Source organism: Choloepus didactylus, chromosome 3 (assembly GCF_015220235.1).
Source record: "Choloepus didactylus isolate mChoDid1 chromosome 3, mChoDid1.pri, whole genome shotgun sequence".
NCBI lineage: Eukaryota > Metazoa > Chordata > Mammalia > Pilosa > Megalonychidae > Choloepus > Choloepus didactylus.
Window position 1 is genome coordinate 134,989,146 of NC_051309.1, and position 24,884 is coordinate 135,014,029.

The following is a 24,884-nucleotide window of genomic DNA, read 5'->3' on the forward strand; positions in this document are numbered from 1 at the left end:
ATGATATGGAGAACAAAAAACAATAGAGAGAATAAATAAAACCAAAGTTGGTTCTTTGAGAAGATCAACAAGATTGACAAACCCTTAGCAGACTGACAAAGTAAAAAAGAGAGAAGACCCAAATAAACAAAATCATAAATGAGAGGGGGGACATTATTGTGGATCATGAAGAAACTTTAAAAGTCATAAGAGGATACTATGAACAACTTATGCCAACAAACTAGACAATTTAGAGGAAATGGATAATTTCCTGGAAACACATGAACAGCCTAGACTGACCTGAGAAGAAATAGAAGATCTCAACAAACCAATCACAAGTAAAGAGATCCAATCAGTCATCACAAAGCTTCCTACAAATAAAAACCCAGGGCCAGATGGCTTCACAGGGGAATTTTACCAAACTTTCCCAAAAGAACTGACACCATTCCTGCTCAAACTTTCAAAACAATGAAAAAAAAGGAACACTACCTAACTCATTTTATGAAGCTAACATAACTCTAATACCAAAAACAGATAAAGATGCTACAAGAAAGGAAAACTACAGGCCAATCTCCCTAATGAATATGGATGCAAAAATTCTCAAAAAAGTACTTGCAAATTGAATCCAAAGACACATTAAAAGAATCATACACCACGACCAAGTGGGGTTCATTCCTGCAGACAAGGTTGGTTCAACATAAGAAAATCCTTAATGTAATACAACACATTAACAAATCAAAAGAGAAAAATCAAATGATCATCTCAATAGATGCTGAAAAAGCATTCTACAAAATCCAACATCATTTCTTGATAAAAACACTTCAAAAGGTAGGAATTGAAGGAAACTTCCTCAATGTAATAAAGGGCATATATGAAAAACCCACAGCCAGCATAGTACTCAATGGTGAGCAACTGAAAGCCTTCCCTCTAAGATCAGAAAGGAGACAAGGATGCCCACTGTCACTACTGTTATTCAACATTGTGCTAGAAGTGCTAGCCAGAGCAATCTGGCAAGACAAAGAAATAAAAGACAACCTTATTGTAAAGGAAGAAGTAAAACTGTCATTATTTGCAAATGGTATGATTGTATATTTGGAAAATCCTGAGAAATCAATGACACAGCTACTTGAGCTAAAAAACAAATTCAACAAAGTGCTGGGATACAGGATTAACACACAAAAGTCAGTAATGTTCCTATACACTAGAAATGACCTAACTGAAGAGACACTCAGGAAAAAAATTTCCATTCACAATAGCAACTAAAATAATGAAGTACCTAGGAATAAACTTAACCAAGGACATAAAAGACCTTTACACAGAAAATTATGTAACTGCACTAAAAGAAATTAAGGGGACCTAACTAGGTGGAAAGATACTCTGTGTTCATGGACAGGAAGGCTAAACATCGTTAAGATTTCATTTCTACCCAAACTGATCTACAGATTCAATGCAATTCCAATCAAAATTCCAACAACACATTTAGCTATCACCCAGTTTGTAAAATATTAACTTTTGTCATGGTTATATAATATCTCTTTTTTAAAAAGAAAAACATTATTATATAACTGAAAACTCCTTGAATGGCTCTTCACATTTCCATCCTCTTTCCTTCCACTTACCTGAATTTGGCATTTACCATTCTTTATCATGATTTTATATTTTTACTATGTCTGCATATATTCATAATGATGATAAAAGTGATATTAACATGTATTAGGGCTCACTATATTTCCATAACTGTTATATGTGTTTTTAATGCATTAATTTTTTAATCCTCAAAGTGCCCTGTGAGGTAGGTAATTTTACTATCTCCACTTTAAAAATAAATTAAGGCCCAGAGAAGTTGTTACATGCCCTAAACTGTCTCTGGAGTGGCAAGTGGGTGTGGGCTTTGCATGTTCCTAAACCTTAAATAGTGTTATAATACCAAACAGATTCTTCTGCAACTTGCTTTTTTTGGCTTATATTTTAGAGATTTCGGTATCTTGTGATGCCTAATGCATTCATTTTTCTAGTGCATACTATTCCTTTACATGAGTATATAAACTTACTCATTTGTTCTCTTGATTTACCTCCAAGACACTTCTAAGTTTTTGCTATAACAAGCAGTATTGTCATGAACAATTTTATGCATGTCTTCTTGTGCACATATGAGAGAGACTTTGGAGGGTATATTTCTGGGAGTTGCTGGTCTGGATATGTACAACTTTAACTTAACTAGTCATTGTAAAACTACCCCCACACTCCTACCAGCTACGCCTGGGAGTCCCTGGTGCTCCTTATTTGTCCCTAGTACTTGGCTTTGTCAGACCTCTTACTTTTTGCCATTCTGATAAGTTTGAAATGGTACCAAATTGTGGTTTTTGTTTGCATTTTCCTGATTACAACTGAGGTTAAGCATGTTTTCATATGTTTATTTGCCATCCTGTTATCCTCTTTGCAGGTCCATTTTTTCTAATCTTTGTCCATTTTTCCATTAAGTTATTTGTGCTTTTCTTGACCATTCAAAAGAATTTTTATATATTCTGGAATTTGATTATTTTGTAGGGTTTATTGTTGATGACTCGTCTTTTCACTTTGTGTTTGGGTCTTCTGTTAAGTAGAAGTTTTAAATTGAATGTAGTTAAATCTGTAAATCTTTTCCTGTAGCATTTATGATCTTTGTGTTTTGTATAGGCTAACCTTTCCTACACTGAGGATGCAAAGACATTTCCTATATTTTCTTCTGAAAGATTTAAATTTTGATTTTCACATTTCAGTCATTAGTCCCCCTGAATTTATTTTGATGGTATGGTGTAGGCAACTAATTATATTTTTCCTATAGGGTAACTTATTATTCCAGTACTATTGATTGATTTATAATGTTTCTTCTGTCATATATCATGCTTTCATACATTAGGAGCCTGTTTTGGGGCTCTCGATTCTATTCAGCTGGCCTGTTTGCGTTTTCCTTTACCAGTGCCACACTGTCTTAATTATGTTTTCTTTTTCCTGGCTACAGGTTTATTCAACACAAAACAGCCCCTACTCAAATTTTACTGAGACGGGTGACCATGTCCACGACCAAATCCTCCTCTAAACTGGAATGTTGTTGCTGACCCAGCGCTAACCTCAGCTTTCTTGTGGGCACTGGGAGAACAGTGCTGTGTCTGTAGGTGTCTGCCAGCTTCCCCTCTAGTGAGTCTCGCAGCTCGCTTGCCCCTCCAGACCTATGGGCTGCAGCCCAAGGTAGCAGGCATGACCTTGGGGAAGGTGGAGGTAATCACAGAGATACTGGATACACGCATTGGTCAGGTACCAATAGAAATAGGTATTTCTAGGCAAACTGCTCAAGCCTTGCAACTGGAGAGACTGCAAGGCCTATGTGACATGAAGGTTGGGCTTGTTCTTGTCTGCTGGCTTGGGGAGCTTTGGCCTGTGGTCGTCCTTCTTGGCCACCATCACTCTGTCCTTAAAAAGGAGTTCATCCTCCCAGGGAGGAATGTAGACCCGGCATCGTGGGATGGAGAACATCTTCTTGACCAAAAGGGGGATGTGAAAGGAAATGAAATAAGCTTCAGTGGCAGAGAGATTCCAAAACGAGCCGAGAGATCACTCTGGTGGGCACTCTTACACACACTTTAGACAACCCTTTTTAGGTTCCAAAGAATTGGGGTAGCTGGTGGTGGATACCTGAAACTATCAAACTACAACCCAGAACCCATGAATCTCGAAGACAACTGTATAAAAATGTAGCTTATAAGGGGTGACAATGGGATTGGGAAAGCCATATGGACCACACTCCACTTTGTCTAGTTTATGGATGGATGAGTAGAAAAATAGGGGAAGGAAACAAACAAACAGACAAAGGTACCCAGTGTTCTTTTTTTACTTCAATTGCTCTTTTTCACTTTAATTATTATTCTTGTTATTTTTGTGTGTGTGCTAATGAAGGTGTCAGGGATTGATTTAGGTGATGAATGTACAACTATGTAATGGTACTGTGAACAATCGAATGTACGATTTGTTTTATATGACTGCATGGTATGTGAATATATCTCAAGAAAATGAAGATTTAAAAAAAAAAAAAAAGGAGTTCATCAATGGCCATCCAGTTCTTCTTGGACTTCAGCATCCCAGTGGCTCCTGGTTCCTGGGCCCAGGCTGGAAAGGAAGCTTAATTATTTTGCTTTTTGTAAGTGGACATCTAGGGTACTGAGTTTAGGCATGTGACAGACAGAGGTGCTTACCTAATATCAATTGCCCAGTTCTTTCTCATGAAAAGAATTCTAATTTTGTTTGGAGTTAATTAGATACATGTCTTCCCGGCACTCCCAATAGCCAGGTGTGCCCATGTGATATACATCTGGCCAGAACTTTCCTGATAAAAGGGCGCAGTGGTGGCTGGGCTTGCCCCTTCTCCCTTATTCCTGGTTGGAGATAAACATGATGGCTGGAGCTGCAGGAGCTCTCTTGGGACCACATTGGAAAGACAAAGAGAATTGAGACATGAGGCCCTGATATTGCTGAACCCATAAACTTTGGAAGTAACTCCTTGCTTCCAAACTTTTTTTGGAATTTGGATACAAATCATACCTATTAGACAGTTGTGGACTTTTTCGTAGCCAGATATAATCCAAACCGATATTTCTTACCTTGGTCTTTTACTCAAAAATTTTTATTCTTGGATCTTTGCTCTTCTATACGAATTTTAGGACTAGGTTGACAAGTTAAATACAAATACATCAAGGAAAGAAAGAAGAATCCACTTTAATTTTTATATGAGTTGCATGGAATTTGGAGATTAATCTGGGGAAAATTAATATTTTTCTGATGTTGAGGATCCTGTCTATGAACATCATATATATGTATTTAATTAATGAATTTAGCCTTTTTATGAAGTTTTAATATTTTTCTGAGGTCTTGCCTATCTTTTGTGGCAAAGCCTCTTAAGCTGTGTTTTTAAAAAATTACATTTTCTTGTTATTTATTGTTGCTGTATAGGAGTGAAATTGATTTCTGAATGTTGTTACAAGTAACATTAGCAACATACTGTTTTGAATAGTGTATTCAATATTAGCTTGATAGTCCATAAATTCTCTCACGTTTGCTATATAGATAATCATTATCATGTGCAAACAAAGAAAATTTATTTTCTTCCTTTCCAGTGGTAGCAGGGACATTTGTGAATCCATGTGCTTCCCTACATTTCCAGCCCCCATGCAGGTAAAGCCATGTAACTTGTTTGAGTCAGTAGGGTATAAGTGAAATAGAAGTGTGTCACTACTGGGCTAAAACAAAGAAACAAAAAAGCTGTGGTGTCATCCTCCATCTCACCCACCCCTTAGAATGACAGGGTGGCCCTTTGAGATGAACAGCCACAGTCATCACCAGCAGGACCTCCAATGGACTTTGAGCAAGAAATACACTTTATTTTAAGCCCCTGAGATCTGGGGGGTTATGTATTGCCACAGCCTAGCCTAGATCATCCTGACAAGCACAATAAACTTCATTCCTTATGCATATGCTAGACCCTCCTATATTAAAAAAATAGTGATCGGGAGAATGTTTTATTTGTTACTAACTTTTATAGGAATGCTTTTACTACTTTGCCTTTAAATATAATGTTTGCTGTAGACTTTTGGTAAATACCATAATTAGATTGGGGAAATTTCCTTCTACTCTGAGTTTTCTGAGAGCTTTTGTCATGAATGAGTGCTGAGTTTTATCAAATGCTTTACCTGAATCTTTTGTGATGATGATTTTTCTTTCTCTGTTATGGGGTCAGAATTTTTTAAATGTTAAACCAGTCTTGCATTTATTAAACTAAGTAATAATTTCTTTTTAATTTCTTGCTGATTAGGTTGACTAATATTTTATTTAGCATTATTGAATCTAAATAATTACTGTTATCACCATAGCCTACACCTTGGGAACTGTGACACTAGGGACTTAGAGTAGATTCAGAAATGTGCTGTCCCAGACGCCCTGCCGGTGGCTGACATCTTTCACCACCAACCTTCTCCAGGGACTTCCCCTGGGGAAAAGGGTTGCCGCACCCAAAGTTACAGTCCCTTCCTAAGGGAAGACTGCATCCAGTGACTGCCTGCTGCTGGATATAAAAACCCAAACCTCTCACACCAACTAGAAACAACTCTGAAGGGCTATTCCAGGATTAGGGATTCTCAGGGAAGTTTGATGTAGCCTTTAGCCTGAATTGCAGCCCTACTTTGTCCTACGCCAAACCCCACTTCCTTCCCTTCTCACATAGGTGTTAATCTTGAGAGCACTCCTTAGTAAACATCCTGCAAGCTAACACCAGTCCCAGAGTCTGCTTCCTGGGGAACCCAACCAGTACCAGTTAAATCTAAGAGCTGAGGCCCCAGAAAGCAGAAGACAAGATGGGAATTTTCAGCAGGATCACCTGTCGGTTGGCTGGAAATGAGGACCCCATCACTGGTAGTAAATAGAGTATGGATAGTTTTTGGCATATGAATATACATATGGTATAAATAGAGCAATACAATTGTTAAAACTTTCACCCTTGGTGTACTAAGATGGCATACATAGAAAGAAATGCACTAACAGGTTGCAATGAAACAGACATTTAAGGAACGTGGGGAAATATTAATTATACACACAATGAATGGATGGCTATTGCACAGGGCAATTGATGCTCCAGAGAAAGATAATGAAAGGCATTAATAAAAGGCAACTAATTGTCAATTAAAAGCTAAGTGTGAAAGCCAGAGGTCTCCTTGGCTGCATCTAAAGAGAACCTTGTCATCTGCAGGTGGAGGGCAGAGAAAGCTGAGGCTCATAAGAGTTGCAGAGCTCCAGCAAGGTTAAATTCTCAACCTAGAAGGGTTGTTATACCAAGATCAGGGCCCTGACTGGTAAAGACTGGGACTCTGAGACATGGCATAGGGACATCTGGGTTGATGCACTAAAATTTTTTTCATCTCCAGGATTCCCTGAACTTTCTGAGCTAATAGAAACGGCCCTTTGCTCTCAGTTAAGGCCTATATTCTGCTCTTGAGTTACTGCAAGATTATACAGAGTCCCTTCCCTCCAAGGAAATAGGGGCCACTCTCAGGAACTGTCCCCACCATCTCTCTTGGCTACTAGGGTACTACCTAGAGTTGTCACCAACATAACTAGGCTGCGGATATTCTGGGCTTGTGAGTAAAGGAATTGAGTGTATTCTGAAAAAGCTGCATAACATAATGAATGGGTACCAGCAGGAGCTGGGAAAATATGTATGGGAGTGGATTCTAAAGATGCTGAATGAAGGAGGACAAACATAAACTTGAACACAGGATTAAATAATCTGTCAAGGACTCTGGGAGACAGTACAAACACACTGCTTAGACGGCTCCTAGAAGCTTACACAAAATGATGGCTCACATTAATTGAAGTAGAAATGCCAAAACTTTTATGATAGACAGTGAAAGTAGGGATAAAAAGGTTTAGAGAAATGGGCATGCTAGACTGGATATACTATACAAGGCCTGTAGACCATTAGAAACAGAACCTATAGGAAATATTCATTAAGGGATTTATCACAAGGAAGTGGCTTATGCAACTGTGGGCACACAGGCTAGGTAAATGCAAAATCTGTAGTGTAGGCTGCCAGGAAGGGCAGGCTGCAAGCCACAGGAGGAATTTCTTCTTCTGGGAAAACTCTGTTCTTCAAGTCTTAAGGCCTTTCAACTGATTGAATCTGGCCCATCCATATTATCTAGGATAACCTCCTTCACTTAAAGTCAACTGACTGTGAACATTAGTCACATTCACAAAATACCTTCACAGCAACACCTAGATTAGTGTTTGATTGAATAACTGGGGATTATAGTCCAGCCAGGTTGACACATAAAACTGACCATTGCAAGTAGGTTCCATGGGGGGGCCTGGAGGACATTCCATTTACCATTTACCATTTACCAAAGCAGTGAGGTTTACACTGGTGAGAGGGATGCTGACATCACAGAGAAACTCAATGATGCTTCTCTTCTGTAGGTCAGGACTCAGGACAGGAGATAGCTTCACAGAACTGGACTCTCTGAGAGCAAAGGGGATCCTAAAATAATAGAGTCCATGTGGTGGTGCTGAACTATCTAAAGCAAGGTGATTGCATGCACAGCAATGAGCGGCAAGGTTCATGTGGCAGCCAGGGGGCCTTTACCTACAGAGAGCAATGAAGACGGTTAATACAAGACATTTCTAGGGGCAATACAGATGGGCAGTCAACAAGGTTATGCTTAATCTATACAATCAAAAGAAATCAAGGATGGATAATCATGAGGCTGAGAGTGGCTGCTCCAATAAAAAGTCAGAATCTCTTTGCCAATTTCTGGATCTGAGCCAGTTTTTCTGACCTGTTACCCAATGACTTTAGGAAAGGATAGGTCCTTAGGATGAAGGACTCTAACACACCTCATCCAAAATATATCATCCCAGAGGAAATGGCAGAAATTAGTTCCACGCTTAAAATATAAAAGATATGGCAGGGGCTGGGGTATGTGTGTGTGTGATCTCCATTATATCTTCATTCAGTTCACCAGTCTGGCCCTTAAAATAACCAGATGGATCCTGGAGGATAACAGTGGATGATTACAAACTGAAGCTGCTGTGCCTAATGTGGTATCCTTACTAGAGCAAATTTTCCCTGCCTTAAATACAGGGTATGTGACCACTGATTTTGGGAATGTGTTATTTTCCTTCACTAAACGAAAGAAGGATCAAAAACAATTCACATTCAATTGGAATAGACAACAATAGGGTGTTGCCCAGCACTATGTTATCCTCTTGTCCTCTGTTATAATACAACACAAAGGGCCCTGGACCATGTAGACATCCTGCAGAACCTCATGCTGGTCCACTTTAGTGATTACTGGTTCCTTCCATTGATCAGCTAAGTGGACTTGATGCTAGAAAGTGCTGGTAAGAAAAAATTCCTCCAGGAAGTGGGATATAAACACTGTAATGATTCAGGGGCTTGCCTCATCAGTGAAGTTTTTCCCAGTCCGGCAGCCTTGGACAAGCTGAAACCCTACGAAGCAAAGGACACATTATTGCACCTCACACCTCCTGTTACAAAAAAGGAAGCACGGTACCTGGTGGGCCTATTTGGGTTTGGAGGCAACATATTCCATATCTGGTAATATTGCTCCTGTCTCTATTCTGGGTAACATGAAATGCTTCCAGCTTTGGGTGGGATCCAGGGCAGAAAAAGACTCTGCAGTTGGTCTAGGCTACAGAGCAAGCAGTCTTGTCCCTTGAGCCACATGGCCCAGCAGACGCTATAATATGTTGCATTGGGGAAACATGCTGTGAGGAGTTCATGGCATGCCCTAATAAGAGAATCACAATGTAAACCCTTAGGTTTCTGAAGCAAGGCCACACCATCTGCAGCAGAGGATTATGAACCATTAGAAAACAGCTCCTGGCATGCTACTGATCCCTGGTAGAAATGGAATACCTATCTATGAGTCATTAAGTGACCATGAGGCTGGAACTGCCCACCAAGACTCACAAGTCAGAAAGGCTCAGCAGCAAGCCATGGTAGGACAGAAGTGATACATCCAGGATCAGGCACAAGCAGGGCCGATGGGCACAAGTAAGCTGCAAGAGCAGCTAGCTAAATCCCATGGCATCTATCACTGCTGCACTAGTGTCCCTCTCTCAGCTCACACCTGGGCATCTATAGCTCTATGAGGGATCCCCTATGACCAACTGAAAGAAGAGGATAAAACTCAAGTTTGTGTTACAGTGGATCGGCTTGGTATGTGGTACATGCTGAAAATGGACTGCGTTTGCATCATAGCAACAAACATGCTGGCTTGTGAGTGCCAAATGTACATATCTCTTCCCAACTCTGCATTCAGAGACATCATGTTGGAAGTTTGAAATGGCCATAGTGGGAGTGTGCCGGTTTGGATATATTATCTCCCCCAGAAAAAGCCATATTCTTTAATGCAATCTTGTGGGGGCAGGTTGATTAATCTTTTTGATTAGGGTGTGACCTTTTGACTGAATGTTTCCATAGAAGATTTGACCCCGCCCATTCAGGGTAGGTCTTGATTAATTCACTGGACTACTTAAGAGAGCTCCAGGCCCAGAGGCTTGCTGACACTGACGCTTAGAAGTGCTTGGAGATGCAGACAGAAGGACGTTTAGCTAAGAGATGAAGTCTAGAGTTTGCCCTGGGATATGTCTTTCCTGGGAGAAAGAACCAAGAATGTGCTGCTGCTGAGAGAGACATTTGGAGACAGCCCTTGAAAGCAGACTTTTGCTAGCCCAGAGTTTGCCTGAGAGAAACTAAGAGAACACCCCCAGGAGCTTAGAGAGAAACATCCTGGGAGAAAGCCTTTTGGAAACCAGAACCCCAGAGCAGACACCAGCCACGTGCCTTCCCAGCTAACAGAGGTTTTCCAGACACCATTGGCCATTATTGTTGATGCCTTAGTTTGGACACTTTTATGGCCTTGGGACTATAACTTTGTAACCAATAAGCCCCTTATAAAGCCAATCCATTTCTGGTATTTTGCATGATGGCAGAAATAGCAAACGGGAACAGGGAGTATTCACAGAAATCAATGTTATAAATCAGGCTTTTTTTTTATTTGAAGAGTTGGTTGTGAAACTCTGACCAGCACACCACTCATTGTAGTCCCACTTAGGAATGGCTTCGAGACAAGTGGTGGAAGGAGATCGTAATGGGCAGTAGTTTGGATGATATACCTGGATATCCACTTTGTATGGAAACAGAAGTGGCTCCGGTAAGAAAATACACGGACTCAAGGACGGTGAAAGACGGCTAGATCAGGGACCTGGAAGGAGAAAGCTGGAGGACAGTAAAGGCATATGGATGGTCTGATAAAAGGGGAAATGAAGTGTAAAGATCTTTGTATACAGGTTAATGTCCACCAGAGAACATCCACTATGGAAGGAGAACTAAACAACCAAGAAGTCAGAATGATTCAGCTGATAGATGTCAGCCAGTTGCTGACATCGGTCAGTCCAAAGCTGCCACAATGGGCCCATGATTGAAATAGCCATGGTGGCATAGATGGAGGCCAGGCATGGGTCCAAAAACTTGGACTCCCCCTCACTGGGGTTGATATGCTATTGCCACTGCCCATGTGACCATGAAACCTACTAGACCTATCACTGTACTGCCCAGAAGCTGCTTGCCTGATCGAGCAATGGAATGACTACTGAAGGCACAGCTGAGGCACCATCTCATTGATGATACCCTTTGAGGAGGGAGATCCATTTTCTGGAGTATATTATGCACTCAAATTAACAACATTATATGACACTCTAATAGGTAGACTACATACATCCAGGAATGAAGATAGGAATAGCCCAGTTACCATCACTCTAAGTGACCCACTTTGAGAATTTAAGTGTCCCATCCTGCAATTCTAGGCTCACTGGTTTAGAGGTTCTAGTTGCCAAAGGTGGAACACAGTGAAAGTATCATTGAACTTTGAGTTACAGCTGCCACCCAGGCACTTTGGACTCTTCATGCCAAGGAACCAGCAGACAAAAAGGAGTCACCATCCTGGCAGTGGTGATAGACCATGATCATCAGGAGAAGGTGAGGCAAGGGGGACTATGCTTTGCATCCAGTTAATCCACTTGGGCATCTCTTTGTGCTTCTTCATCCAATTATTATGGTAAATAGGCAAGTGTAGCTGCTAGGGCCTGAGAAGAGTATTGTGACCAAGGAATCAGATCCCTTAGGGATGAGGTTCTGAGTCCCCCAAGTCAGATACATTTTTTAAACCAGAAGAGCTAGATAAAAGTGAAAGGGATCTAGACTATGTAGTAGAGGGGCGCTCCACTGAGTATCTTGTATGATCTCAAGACCAGTTGTAGTGTTGGGCACTTTTGTTTGTCTCTCTAACCTTCATCTTAGAACTGTGCCCCAAGAAAAGAGGCCATAGTCCTGGGAGAACTGCTCCCAGAATTTACATGAAGTCTGTGGATCCAGGCAGTGCAAGGGCATACTCTTGCTGATGCCATAATGTGCCTCTCAGATCCCCTTTCTGTTCTGAAAGATTTATTCCCACAGCTGCTGAAAGTGCTGCTGGATGTGCTGCTCACCTGCCTGGGAATTGCCCTTGACAGAAGAGTGCCCTTGTCCCAACTGAACATACTGATTCCTCTGTCTCAACTCAGGACAGTTCTTAAGGACAATCCCACAGGGTCCGCTGCAGCCCTTGATGAGACTGAATTGCAGCCCTACTGGCTCCCTTCCCTATCCTGCTTCCTTCCTCTTGCCTACAGGTGTTGACCTTGAGAGCACTCTCTAATAAACTTTCTGAATGTTAATCTCCATCTCCGGGTCTGCCTCCCGGGGAAACCTGGAACAGGAGCAGATGCTAACAGCATCCCAGAAGAACCAGAGCTGCCATTGTCCTTGCCAGAAGATCTGATCACCCCGCTTGTGGTCACTACCTCATACTCCTTACTTCTACAGCCAAGTCTCATGTAATTGTGTCTGCTTGGAGGAAGTCTTGGAAATTTAGTTTTTGGCTTTCCAGCCTCTATAGTATAGAAAGTTAAGGGTGTAAGTTGGGTGAGCCAACTTACAATACCTGCCATAGTCCATCCCTGTGTTACTCAACATCCCTTTATCCTTTCCATACTTAAGCATCCAAACAATAATAGCAAGAGTAACATTCCCCTGATTAACAAAATGCAATGATGACTCCTATAAATGTAAACATTCCCACCCTCTCTCCAAAAGGGTAGAATAAAAACAGTCATCAGTCACTGCAGCTATCTCTGAGTGATTCATTTTTATTTTAATTTAGTCAATCCCATTTTGTTATCCTGTATCCTGAAGACTAAGTTATAAAATTAATATCATCAGTGCACTCTACTTGAAATAATAGGGGAAAGGGAGCTGGGTAAATAGGAATTCAGAAGAAAATAATAATTAGATACTATAATTTTCATTTTTTTTGCATCTGGTCACAAGTTTATTGAGAATATTTGTAATTTCTTTCTTTTGTTACCCATTCTATGTTTGCTATACATTCATCTGGTACCTCAGTTGGCTGGGGTTCTTTCCCTGGAGAAGCAACCCTAATTTTCATGCCTGAGAGGGTTGAGCTTTTGGTGGTCCTGCTTGTATGAGGGTACAGATCTATTATGGGTGGGACCTTTAATTTCAGTTGAGGTGAGCCCCAGGTGGGTCTTAATCCTTCTACTGGAGTCCTTTATAAGAGGATAAAAGAAAAAGAGTCTCAGAAGCAGAGAGATGAAAGTCAGAAAAGCATCCAGAGAAGCTGAGAGGAATCCACTGAAGCCAGAAGTGTGAAGCAATGAAACCTGGGAAAGAAGGACCAGAAGATGTTGCCATGTGCCTTGTCATGTGACAGAGATGTCCCAGATGCTGGTAGCCTGTCTTCAGAGTCCAGGTATTGCCCTGTGGATGCCTTGAATTGGACATTTTCACAGCCTAAGAACTTAAATTGTAAGCTAATAAATCCCCATTGTAAAAGCCAGTCCATTCCTGGTATATTGCATTTCGCTGGGTTTAGCTAACCAAAGCAGGAGTGTTCTTGGAGATGCTGACTTTATGACATGATGGATAATAGCCAGTTCCTAATGGACAACTCAGGGAGCATGGTCACCATGACTTCAATATTAATCTGACCTCAAAAAGAAAACTGTGATTTGCTGAAGACTGTGGCTTTGCTTCAAAATCCCTAGAGATATTTAGTATAATTATACTATTGCCACAAGTTCCATACAGTCTCCTGGTCCACTGGGTCATAAGAAATAAGGGACAGAGTTTATTGTCATTTAGCCTGGACCAGCTGTAGAATCTTTTTGCACTCTAGTGTCTCACCAAAAACCTTCGGGGTTATTTGGTAAATGGGTTAAAACAACACATCAAATCTAAGAGACCTACGCTGCACTGTGGGAGGGGTACAGAGTGTTTCTTACTTTTGAATGAAGATAATGCCATTCTCAGACCACTGAAACCCCAGAAACTTCACTGAGACAATAGAACTTTGAATTTTACGGGGTTATAGCTTCTCCCCTGTGCCAGTTCAATGTATTATGTCCCCCAAAACACCATTATCTTTGATGCAATCTTGTGTGAGCAGACATATTAGTGTTAATTAGATTTTGGAATCCTTTGGGTGTTTCCATGGAGTTGTGATTCAATCAACTGTGGATAAGACCTTTGGTTGGATAATTTCCATGGAGGTGTTGCCTCACCCATTCAGGGTGGGTCTGAATTAAATTGCTGGAGCACTATATAAGTTCAAACAGAAGGAGCAAGCTTGCTACAGCCAAGAGGGACACTCTGAAGAACACCCAGGAGGTGAGGGAGGAGCTGCAGATGAGAGACAGTTTGAAGACGGCCGTTGAAGGCAGACCCTTGCTCCGGAGAAGCTAAGAGAGGACAAATGCCCCAAAAGCAACTGACATTTTTTGAGGAACTGTAGCCTAGAGAGGAATGTCCTGGGAGAAAACTGTTTTGAAACCAGAACTCTGGAGCAGATGCCAGCCATGTGCCTTCCCAGATAACAGAGGTTTTCTGGACACCATTGGCCATCCTCCAGTGAAGGCACCCGATTGTTGATGACTTACCTTGGACACTTCATGGCCTTAAGACTGTAGCTTTGTAACCAAATAAACCCCTTTTATAAAAGCCAATCCATTTCTGGTGTTTTGCATTCCAGCAGCATAAGCAAACTAGAACATCCCCTATGGCATGTCCAGTCTGTTCTGTAATAGCAGCCACTTGGGCATCCAAAGTCTTGCCTTCAATAAGCTCTGCATTCCTGCTAAATGTTTAGGCAACTTTCACCACTCTGCCCCATCCCCTGAGGGTAACAAGATTCTTGGTGCCTTCAAATCATCCAAGTCAGACAACCAATCTCAGATTCTTCCCTCACTTGAAACAACTTAATTACCAATTACTTTAACCATCAGAATTCACTCTAACCAGGTTAAGCAGATGCTAAATAGTTTAAAGAATCTTCATGAGGACCAGAGAACCAGGCATAGGTGGATGCTTCACAGCTAGGAACAAAGCAGCCTTGAGAAATGCTTTGCCTTGCCACATGTTTTGAGCATAATGTTCCTGGTATTATCTCCCATCACTTGGAACCCATAATTCTAAGAACTGCATTCCAGCAACTCTGCCATAGCTGCCCTAGGAGGATGGGAGTTTTCCACTTTCCAGGATGTTTGATCTCCCCATCCATGTCCATGGCTCTTTTGTTGTTCCCTTCTGTCTTTGAGTTTTGAGTGGTTATGTCTGTTTGGCAGAAGCTGGATCTCATAAGGAACCCTAAGCTGCAAGGGAGTCTGAGAAATGTGGATTTCAGCTCTCTGGCCTCTGTAATACAGGAAGTTAAGCCACAGGAAGTTAAAATAAATGCTGAGGATCTCAACTTATAGTTATTGTTCACACTTGTTAAAGGAGCTGTCAAACCTGGACCCCTTTTCTCCACTTGATTGAATTCACTTAACAGATAGCATAGGCAGGGCATGTTGAGAGTCAGGGAAGTTGCATTAGTTGTGGGATGTTTCCTCTTGAAAATTGGGAGTTTTAAAGGAAAAGTGTAGCTATTGACAAGGTGCTAGTAATTATAATATAAAAATAGAAAGCAGATGTGTCAGAAATTACATCAAGGAAGGAAAAGAAGACAATATTTACAAAACAAAGAACTGATGGTATTTCTTTTCAATCTTCCAAGTTATGAGAATGATGCAGCCAAGAAAAACAAGGAACAGGAACCAGAGAACACAAATTGCAGTTTCTCTTAATTTTCATTCATATCTAAATCCTCTGTTCTTGGATTTTAAAACAAAAACAGCAACAGGAAATTAGCTTTGGGCTGAACCTGGAAACAATTCAGGTGGTTAAACTTTTTTGGAAGCAAGACTGCATTTTTTCAGGTTCAAATAAACAATTCAAAGCACTGGAATGATAATCATGAATGTTAAGTTGGGGAAATGATAACATCCGAAATAAATGACAAGATAGTAATTAATTTAGGGGCAAGTTCATATCTGCTACTTATAAAAAGTTAGAGTCATAAAATCAGGATATGAAATCAAAAGGGCCCTAGAAACCATCCAGTCTAACTTCTCACTACAAGGCAGGGTTCTTTTTACAACATTCCTGACAAATGATTCATCTTCTGTCTTCAACTGGAATATTTCTAGGAACAAAGAACTGCCACACTGGTTATCAAATGAGAAATGAGTTTAATTTGGTATAGCTTTTTCTTACTGGAGCTTTTCTCTCATCCAGATTCCAGTTTTCCTTTTTAAATTCTCACAATCTAGGTGATCTGTTCTTTTATTTATTAATGTAGTTAGAAGTTTATTGACCTGTCTTAGTTGACTTCTCAATAGGTGTGAAAAGATTTTTTTTACCCCAATTTTGAAATGCCATAAATCATCTTCTACCTGTAATCAACATTAGATATGTCAAAGGCATTAGCACCTTGGGTAGCGCCCAACCTTGACACCTAAATCCCCCACTTAGTACTCTAAGTGTATTAAACAATGGGCCCTGCTGGCAGAAAAAGTTTTCAAACCCCCAAAGAAAATAAAATTCCATTCATGTAATTGTTTTTGAACCTTGAAGACATCATGTTGGGTGAAATAAGCCAGTCACAAAAAGACAAATAGTGTATGATCTCACTGATTTGAAACAATTAGAACAAGAAACTCATAGAGTCAGAGATGAGAATAAAGGTTACCAGAGGATGGGGTGGGGATAGGGAATGGGAAGTTAAGGATTAAATTCTACAGGGTTCCTATTTTGGGATGATGGAAATGTTTTGGTAATGCATGGTGGTTGGGTTGGTTTGAATCTGTTATGTACCCCAGAAAATACTATGTTCTTTTAATCTATTCTTGTGGGTGCAGACCTGTTATGGGTGGGACCTTTTGATTAGGTTGTTTCAATTGAGATGTGACCCAGCCCATTCAAGGTGGGTCTTAATCCCCTTGCTGGAGTCCATTATAAGAGGATAAAAGGCAGAGACATTTTTGGAGGGAGTTTAGACAGAAGCCCAGAGACATTTTGGAGAAAGTCATGGAAACCAGAAGCTAAACTTGGGAGAGAAGGATTAGCAAACGTCCCCCATGCACCCTCCCATGTGACAGGAATCCCAGATCCATCGGCCTTTCTGATGTATTGCATTCTGGCAGCTTTAGCAAACCAAAACAGTGGTGATGGTAGCACAATTGTGAACACAATTAACAGCACTGAAATATATATCTGAATATGATTAAAAGGGGGAAAGGTGAGATTGTATATATAGTAACAGAATAAAAATTTTTTTTTAAAGAAGCCATGGAACTACAGTTCACAGATAGTGAGCCCTAAGTTAAACCATGGACTTTAAGTAATAGGACAGTTGTAAAAATGTGCTAGCATCAATCGTAAGAAATGATTCACACCAATGCAGGGTTTTGGTTGTGGTGTGGTGTATGGGAATCCTGTATTTTATGTGCATGATTGTCTGTAAACCCAGAACTTCTCTAATTAAAAAACAAAACAAACAAACAAAAAACCCAGACACAGTCTCTAGGTCCTTTAATAGCAGGTCAAGCTTGTGAATTGGATGTTGCCAGCTACCCAGAAGGGTTTTGGGTAGGGCCTGTGAAAAAAACAAAACAGGAAGCGAGTACCACTTGGGTTCTGGTCCCAGCTATGAAAAGGAAGAGAACAGTATAGTACTGTTGAAAAACAACTGTTAGCAGTTGTTTTCCATCTTGCTCTTGTGCAAACTGAACCTATAACAATGGCTTTGCCAATAACTAAGTGAATGTCTTTGCCAATAAGTGGATGGATCAAAGACACTTGTATTCGACCCAAAAGTGCTTGTCCATAGGCTAGCACACTACAAAAATGGCATACTTATTTGCAACAATGGCATTCTCTCCATACTAGCCCACTATCTGAGGAGTTACATAAATTGCTGGGGTCAGTTACGTATGTAGGGAATCCAAACTCCCCTACACCATCCATGCCAGTGACAGAGAAAGCAGCATCTATAATAGAGGGCGTAGGAGCCGCATCGGAGGATGCCTAGTATACTTATGGCACGCAATAGTAGTTCAAATAGCTATTGACACCATATAGATGGATGAAGGAGAACGTCACAGCAGTCAAAGGGCTGAGCTATGAGTCATCTGGATGGTTATAGTTCATGAGCCTGTGCCATGCTCTGTGCACACCAAGAGTTGGGCCATGTATTGTGGTCTGACTCTCTGGATGGCACAGTGGAAGCAGAAGAAATGGACCGGCATAAAAATAAAACCATCTAATATGTTTTTAAATGCTTTAGCTTCTTTCACCTTCTCTAAGAGTTTCCATTTGGCTCTTCTATTACCACTCCAAACTCACTGTCACATCCTCATCTGCAAACTAGGGCCCCTTGTGGGTTGTGTGCTGTTTGTGCCCCACGAGGTTTTGGAAAGATGACACGGTGGCCAGCAATTAACCCATGTATCTTATTTTAATATTATATACTGAGGAAGAAAAGGCAGGAGGTACAGAGTGCCTGTTTATAAGTTTGATTTACACTGATTTGCTTGTAACTGAAATAATTATTAAGTTCATTGATATCAAAACTCAATGTGAATTCAGTTACATAGATATCATCTACTATGAGATTTACCTCTTCCCAGTGTGGTAATTGTATTACTTAAGACTCTTTGATTGCAAATGACAGAAAACCATTAAACAGGCTTATGCAAAAGAAGGAATTTATTGGCTCACATAACTCAAAGGCAATTGATTCAGACATAGTTGGATTCAGGTGCTCACCTGATACCATCAATAAAATCTCATTCTTCTTCTCTCTGTTTTCTTTGTCTGACTCTTCACTAGTGATGACAGTGATGGTCAAGTGCAGCCCAGGCCTGTATGCCACCACTTAAGCAACTCCACTAGAAAGCAAGAATGCCTCTATTCACATAATTCCAGCAAAAGTTCTCTGGCTGACTTTCATGGGATCAACTTCATTTACATGCCGGTTCCTGAAACCCATCATTGTGGCCTGAGAAGTTGAATTGGCTGATTTGCCGGTCACAAGTTTACTGCTGGAGATGGGAAGGATGGTTGGATAAGACTGTGAACTGTACAATTCCAGCTGACAGGGTGGTACAGTCCCAGCTGGGCAAGTCTTGTGCTTCGCTGCTGAACAGGGACTTCATCTCCCTTGAGGCAGGTGTGCATTTTTTTTAATGTGTACAAAGGTATTGTATGGATAGTTGTGGGCCTGGAGCCATGGATGTGGGTGGGGTCAGCTCTACCCAACCACTAAATCACTTAAACTGCGAGTGGGGAAGGAGTAGTCCTCCAAATGAAAATCAGGTGCTGTTAGTATAATAAGGGGGAATGGATGCTGGGCAAGCAGAACTATCAGATGTCCACTACAGAAGGTAATGGTAGTGCCCTTCTAAATTTCTTGCCTTGTAGATTAGACTCAATTTAAATCTACTCAACTTAGCCCAACCCAACAAGGATTGATCCCTTATTATATGCCAGAAAGTGTTCATGTATATTGGGCAGGTGGGTGGTGAGCAATTGAGAGAGGGGGGTGGGGGGGCCGGGTGGGGGAAACCTGCCTTTACGATCTTAAAATATTCTAAGTTAAACTGTCAACTATTAACTTTTTAAAGTTAAAATTCTATTTTGCTTTACCAAATAAAGAAAAATTCCCCTGAAAATAAAAGATGCTATATTCTGTTAGTTGCTTTTTAGCAAAATAATCTGTGTAATTTAAGTGGATTGTATTTTAAGTATAATGTAAGTGTATTGGATTCTAACAGGATTATACTCTGGTAAACTCACCAAATTAGAGTTTTTTTTTTTTAAAATTACTGTGTTATATTTGTTATAATTATATCAACCCTTCCAAATAGTCTGAAAAAGCAGTGACATGGAGTAGTCAAATACATATCCTGTGGAAAGTCATCTTAGGTTTTCAGGTGACTTTTAAATACTGGCTAGCTTTATTGTAAAATTATTACTAGCAGCTGATACCTTTTTTAAAAATTGAATTAGCCTTTTATTTCTGGAAAGGAAAAACTTACCTTAACGTCTCCCTTTTAAGTTACATAGGCGCTTTAGCAGTGCATACTTAAACTTTAAACCTTCCGGAAAGCTCAAAATAAACATCAAGTTGATAATAGTATCTAGTCAAAGTAAAGCAAGAGACAGGGCAGTGGGGAGAGGGGCGGGCAGTAACCAAATGCCAAATGGGATTTGTTTTTCCTTAAGTATTTACAGAGCATGAGAAAGAGTTTCCTTCTAAGCTAAACATATCATCCAGCACCTGAAAAAATGTACGTCTGGTTCTTTCTAGATAAAAGAAACAGAACAGGGATTTAAGTGAGTAAATACTTAAAGAAACAAACGCTAATCGACACTATGGAACTTCGGGATATTTGTTAAACTCACCAGCTGACTAAATTTCTATTCCTTGGCTAGTTATCAGGAAAAGCTGATTTCAAGGCTATGCACACCTTCATAGCTTTGTAAGGGAGAGTGATGATGTGATGGTGACTTACAGAAATTTACCTGATGACGAAAACCAGCTCGCAGTGACGGAGCGCTTACTCTGCCAGGCCCTGTGCCTAGTTAGCAATTGCGGGCGTCGTTGCTCGGCGGAGGCCACCAACACGGTTAGGAACAGCCTCGGCTCCTCAATGGCCCCATTCAGCGGCCCGCGCCGCGCGGGGGTTGAGAAGTTAAGGGGCGGGAGGTGCCGCGCCGGGGCCGCGGCCGCGCCATTTGCATTTCAATGAGATCCGCTTGTTGACTCAGTGCCCGGCGCTTCCGCAGCTCCCACCAGAATCTGCTTTTGTTGGTTTTAGCTCCGGTCAAGTCCACTTCTTGCAACGGGGGAGCCGCGCGCATTTAGTTTGTGTAGTCAGGCAGAACACTCGACAGGAAGGAAGGAGGAAGGGGTGCTCTGCGCGGCCATTGTCTGGGCAACCGGGTTTAAGCAGCCGAGTGACTATTTAATCTATAAGGTGCACTTGAATCCCTCGCAAATCCTCCGAGTGTGGAGCAGGGGGGCACCCAGACAGGGACAGATGGTGCAGAACTCCTTTGTTTCAAAATATGGAAACGCACTTTTTCATTTACTTAAGGTAGCCCGCGCTTTAAACTTGCTATTCCCCCTCGTTGCTTTGTCAAGGAGGGACCAAAAGATGTTAATGGGTCTGTCAGTCCTGCAGAAGAGCCTCCGAATTAAAATAATAATAATTGCCTTGTTTGGAGCCATGACCACGTACCCTTTCAGTGTTCTATGAACTTAGGCAGAGAGCAGCCTAGGAAAGCTTGTTCAGGACTCTTGCAAGATGTGTTTTCCGGAGACCTCTCCTTTTTATTTTTTTAATTTTTTTTTAGTTTTTCACATTAAACATCAAGTCCAGAGGTCTCAGGATGCTTCCCCAGCAACTAGGGGGAGCAAGGTTCTCGGGGAGGCCCGGCTGCTTTGCAGTGACCTCTCATGCCACGAAGCACGGTGAAAAACGACCGACGGGTTCCAACAGCCTGAAGGATGGTCTCTGCGGCTCGAGCCGCACATGTGTTTCTGCTTCCACAGCTGTAATTTAGAATATGTTCAACATCAGACTGGCAATGTACACACATACACACACTCTTGAAGGATCTTAGAAAAGTGGAAGGCTGTACCCGTAGAGCCCTTGAGTATGGTGACATTTCACAAGACGGATTTTCGAATCACGCTGAATACCTCGAGGGCTCCACTTTCAGCGGGGCTGGGGGCTTGTTCTAGGTCCATCGAAGCTACTCCAAGTCAATCTGAAATGAAGTCAACCAACTGTCCACACACATGACCTATTTTTTTTTGCCCCAGCATTTGCTTAAAACATGCATCCGTGGCTCTGCTGGACTGTTCTAGCTGTGGTAATACACATCAAGGAAAAATATGAATGGAAAACTGTCCTGTAGGAATCAGGTAATTTTCCACTTTTCATTACAGACTAAACAGGAAGCAGATATTGTCTTGTGATTATGAAGGTAGCATAAAGCTGACTTACTAGAAAATAGATTGCTGAAGTATTGTTTTAAAAAATTCAGTTTTACTGAGATATATTCACATACCATACAGTCATCCATGGTTTACAATCACCTGTTCACAGCACCGTCATATAGTTGTGCATTCATCACCCCAATCTATTTTTGAACATTTTCCTTATACCAGAAAGAATCAGAATAAGAATAAAAAATAAAAATAAAAAGAATGCCCAAATCACCCCCCCAACCCACCCAATTTTTCGTTTAGTTTTTGTCCCCATTTTTCTACTCATCCATCAATACACTGGATAAAGGGAGTGTGATCCACAAGATTTTCACAATCAAACTGTCACAACCTTGTACTCTGCATTGTTATACAATAGTCTTCAAGAGTCAAGGCTACTTACTGGGTTGGAATTTGGTAGTTTCAGGTATTTACTTCTAGATATTCCAATACATTAAAACCTAAAAAGTGCTACCTATATAATGTGTAAGAATGTCCACCAGAGTGACCTCTGGACTCCATTTGAAATCTCTCAGCCACTGAAGCTTTACTTTGTTTCATTTTGCATCCCCCCTTTGGTCAAGAAGATGTTCTCCATCCCACGATGCCGGGTCCAGATTCATCCCTGGGAGTCATATCCTGCGTTGCCAGGGAGACTTACACCCCTGGGAGTCAGGTCCCACGTAGGCAGGAGGGCAGTGAGATCACCTGCCAAGGTGGCTTAGTTAGAGAGAGAGGGCCACATCTGAGCAACAAAGAGGCACTCGGGGAGACTCTTAGGCACAATTATAACAGGTTTAGCCTTTCCTATGCAGTAACAAGCTTCATAGGGGCAAGCCCCAAGACAGAGGGATCCGCTTGTCAAGCCGTCTGTCCCCAGTGTTTGTGAGAACATCGATTGCTGAAGTATTTTAATCTTGAGGTTTTTAATTCTTGGATATTCTAAAGAGAGAGAGATCTGTTGGTCTCTAATTCTAATGTAAAATTTGAGTATGTAAAATGTTCACAATTTATTTTTATTTTTCTTAAAAGGCACTGCCTCTTACCCTGCTACTTGGTTGTGGACTCAGACTCTTCACCCTCAAGTTGCCCTGATGTGTCCTCTTTAATAGTATACACAATACACACACAACACCTGCACCTGTGAATTAATTACCGCGTTGGCTACCATGACTCTCTTAAGTGACCAAATGCAAGTATCGTCTGTTTCTTATCCAAGTACAGTCTTCTATCAATGCTCTAAGACTTGACCCTTAACTTTGAATTCCAGCTTTTTTCCCATTTCAGCCAGCCATTTGAGAGCAGGAAAAAAGCCAGAAGCAGGTGTCAGTCAGCGTTGTGGCTTATAATTTGTACTTTTTTGTTTTTTCAGAAGCATCCCTCAGTGGGAAAAATTCTGCCTAAACTGGTTTCAAAGTTTTCCTGTTAACAGAAATTAATAAAACAGGTGGAGGTGGGGAGGGTAATGAGTATTGTTTTACTTGCTTAAGCATTGCCTAATAAACAATTTGTTTAGAAATGAGAGCTTTGCTTAAAGTTTAACATTTTATAGTTTTTTCCTCTGAATAGTGAAAAATGGAATACAATGTTATCATTATTGTTAATATTCTGTGGACAGGTGGGCTTGAGCATATTGAGTTCCTTGGTTTTCTTTTGATTTTATGTAATGAGTCCTTTGTTGGACTTCATTTCAGTGATGGTGTCCCCCTTCTGATTCTGATTAAACCATGAAACCCCACACACTCACTGATATTTATGATTTCATTTTGGTTGGTAAGTGAATTTTGGTGATGAAACTGTGAAACCACAAATTCCCTAAAGCACAAGAATGCAGTATAAAAAGGAAACTACTCAGTCTAGCAAAGAGTTTTGTTTTTAATTGAACTTGGAGCTTCCTGCTCACTCATGGTTAATAAATGATGCCTTTTCATCTAGCCCAGGGGAACGGGTCTGGAGTACCCACATTCTGGGTGAAGAATTCCCAGGATGCTCCTAAGACTAATGTGTTATTTGGGACCAACCTGGGCCTTTATTAAAGATCAGAGAATGAGGCTCTGTGCATTTACCTAGGGAAAGGCCACTTCAGCAAACCGACCCTACTTAGGGTTAAGGTTTGGCCGGCTGGGAATGAATCCGAAGTCTTTAGCTATAAACCTGTTCCTATCGAACTATTATGTCTGGACTGAAGGTGTTCAAATTGGACTGTAATTTTCAGTTTCTGCATTGATCGGGTTTGCACAAAATGGAAATGATTGTGGTTATCATCCATCCCAGAAAGAGGGTTGTTTAAAAGTCGTAGTGCCCACAGAAATTTCCATTCAGGTGTGGAATTAATTTAGGAAAGTTTTCTATGTCAGAAACTGTTCTCCCAAGGTCAGAACAACTTCTCAGTTGCCACCTCTGAAGGATTTCTTTGTATTTTACCTGTTCTCTGCAGTGGTTGACAGTATTGACTGTTGTCTCTTTGGAAAATTCTTCTCTTGTCTTTGGTAACTGACGCTCTTCCTCTGTTTTTTTTCCTACCTCTCTGTCCTCTCTTGTTTAGTCTTCTTTACAGGCTCTCTGCCCCTTTGCTCATTCTTTAATTGTGCTTGGGGTTTTCCCTTCGGTTCTCATCTCTTCCGAATATTCTACCTTGGAGAGCTTTCTGGGGGATCCTTCTGGAACACACTATGCACCTTCTTACCTCAGAGCCTTTATACATACAGTTTTCTCTGCCTAGAATGTTCTTTCCCCAGATATCCAACATGTCTTGTTTCTTTATTTTATTCAGTTCTCTACTCAAATGTCATCTTTTCAGAGAAGACTTCCGTCATTATCCATCTAAAATATCAGGTACCCAGTCAGGGCTAAGCAGGGTGCCCAGGG

At 41.0% G+C, this 24,884-nt stretch overlaps 1 pseudogene; it reads right to left on the reverse strand.

Moving 5' to 3' along the window:
* Positions 1 to 3,014: 3,014 nt before the first annotated feature.
* LOC119530444 lies at positions 3,015 to 19,176 on the reverse strand (annotated as a pseudogene).
* Positions 19,177 to 24,884: the final 5,708 nt, after the last annotated feature.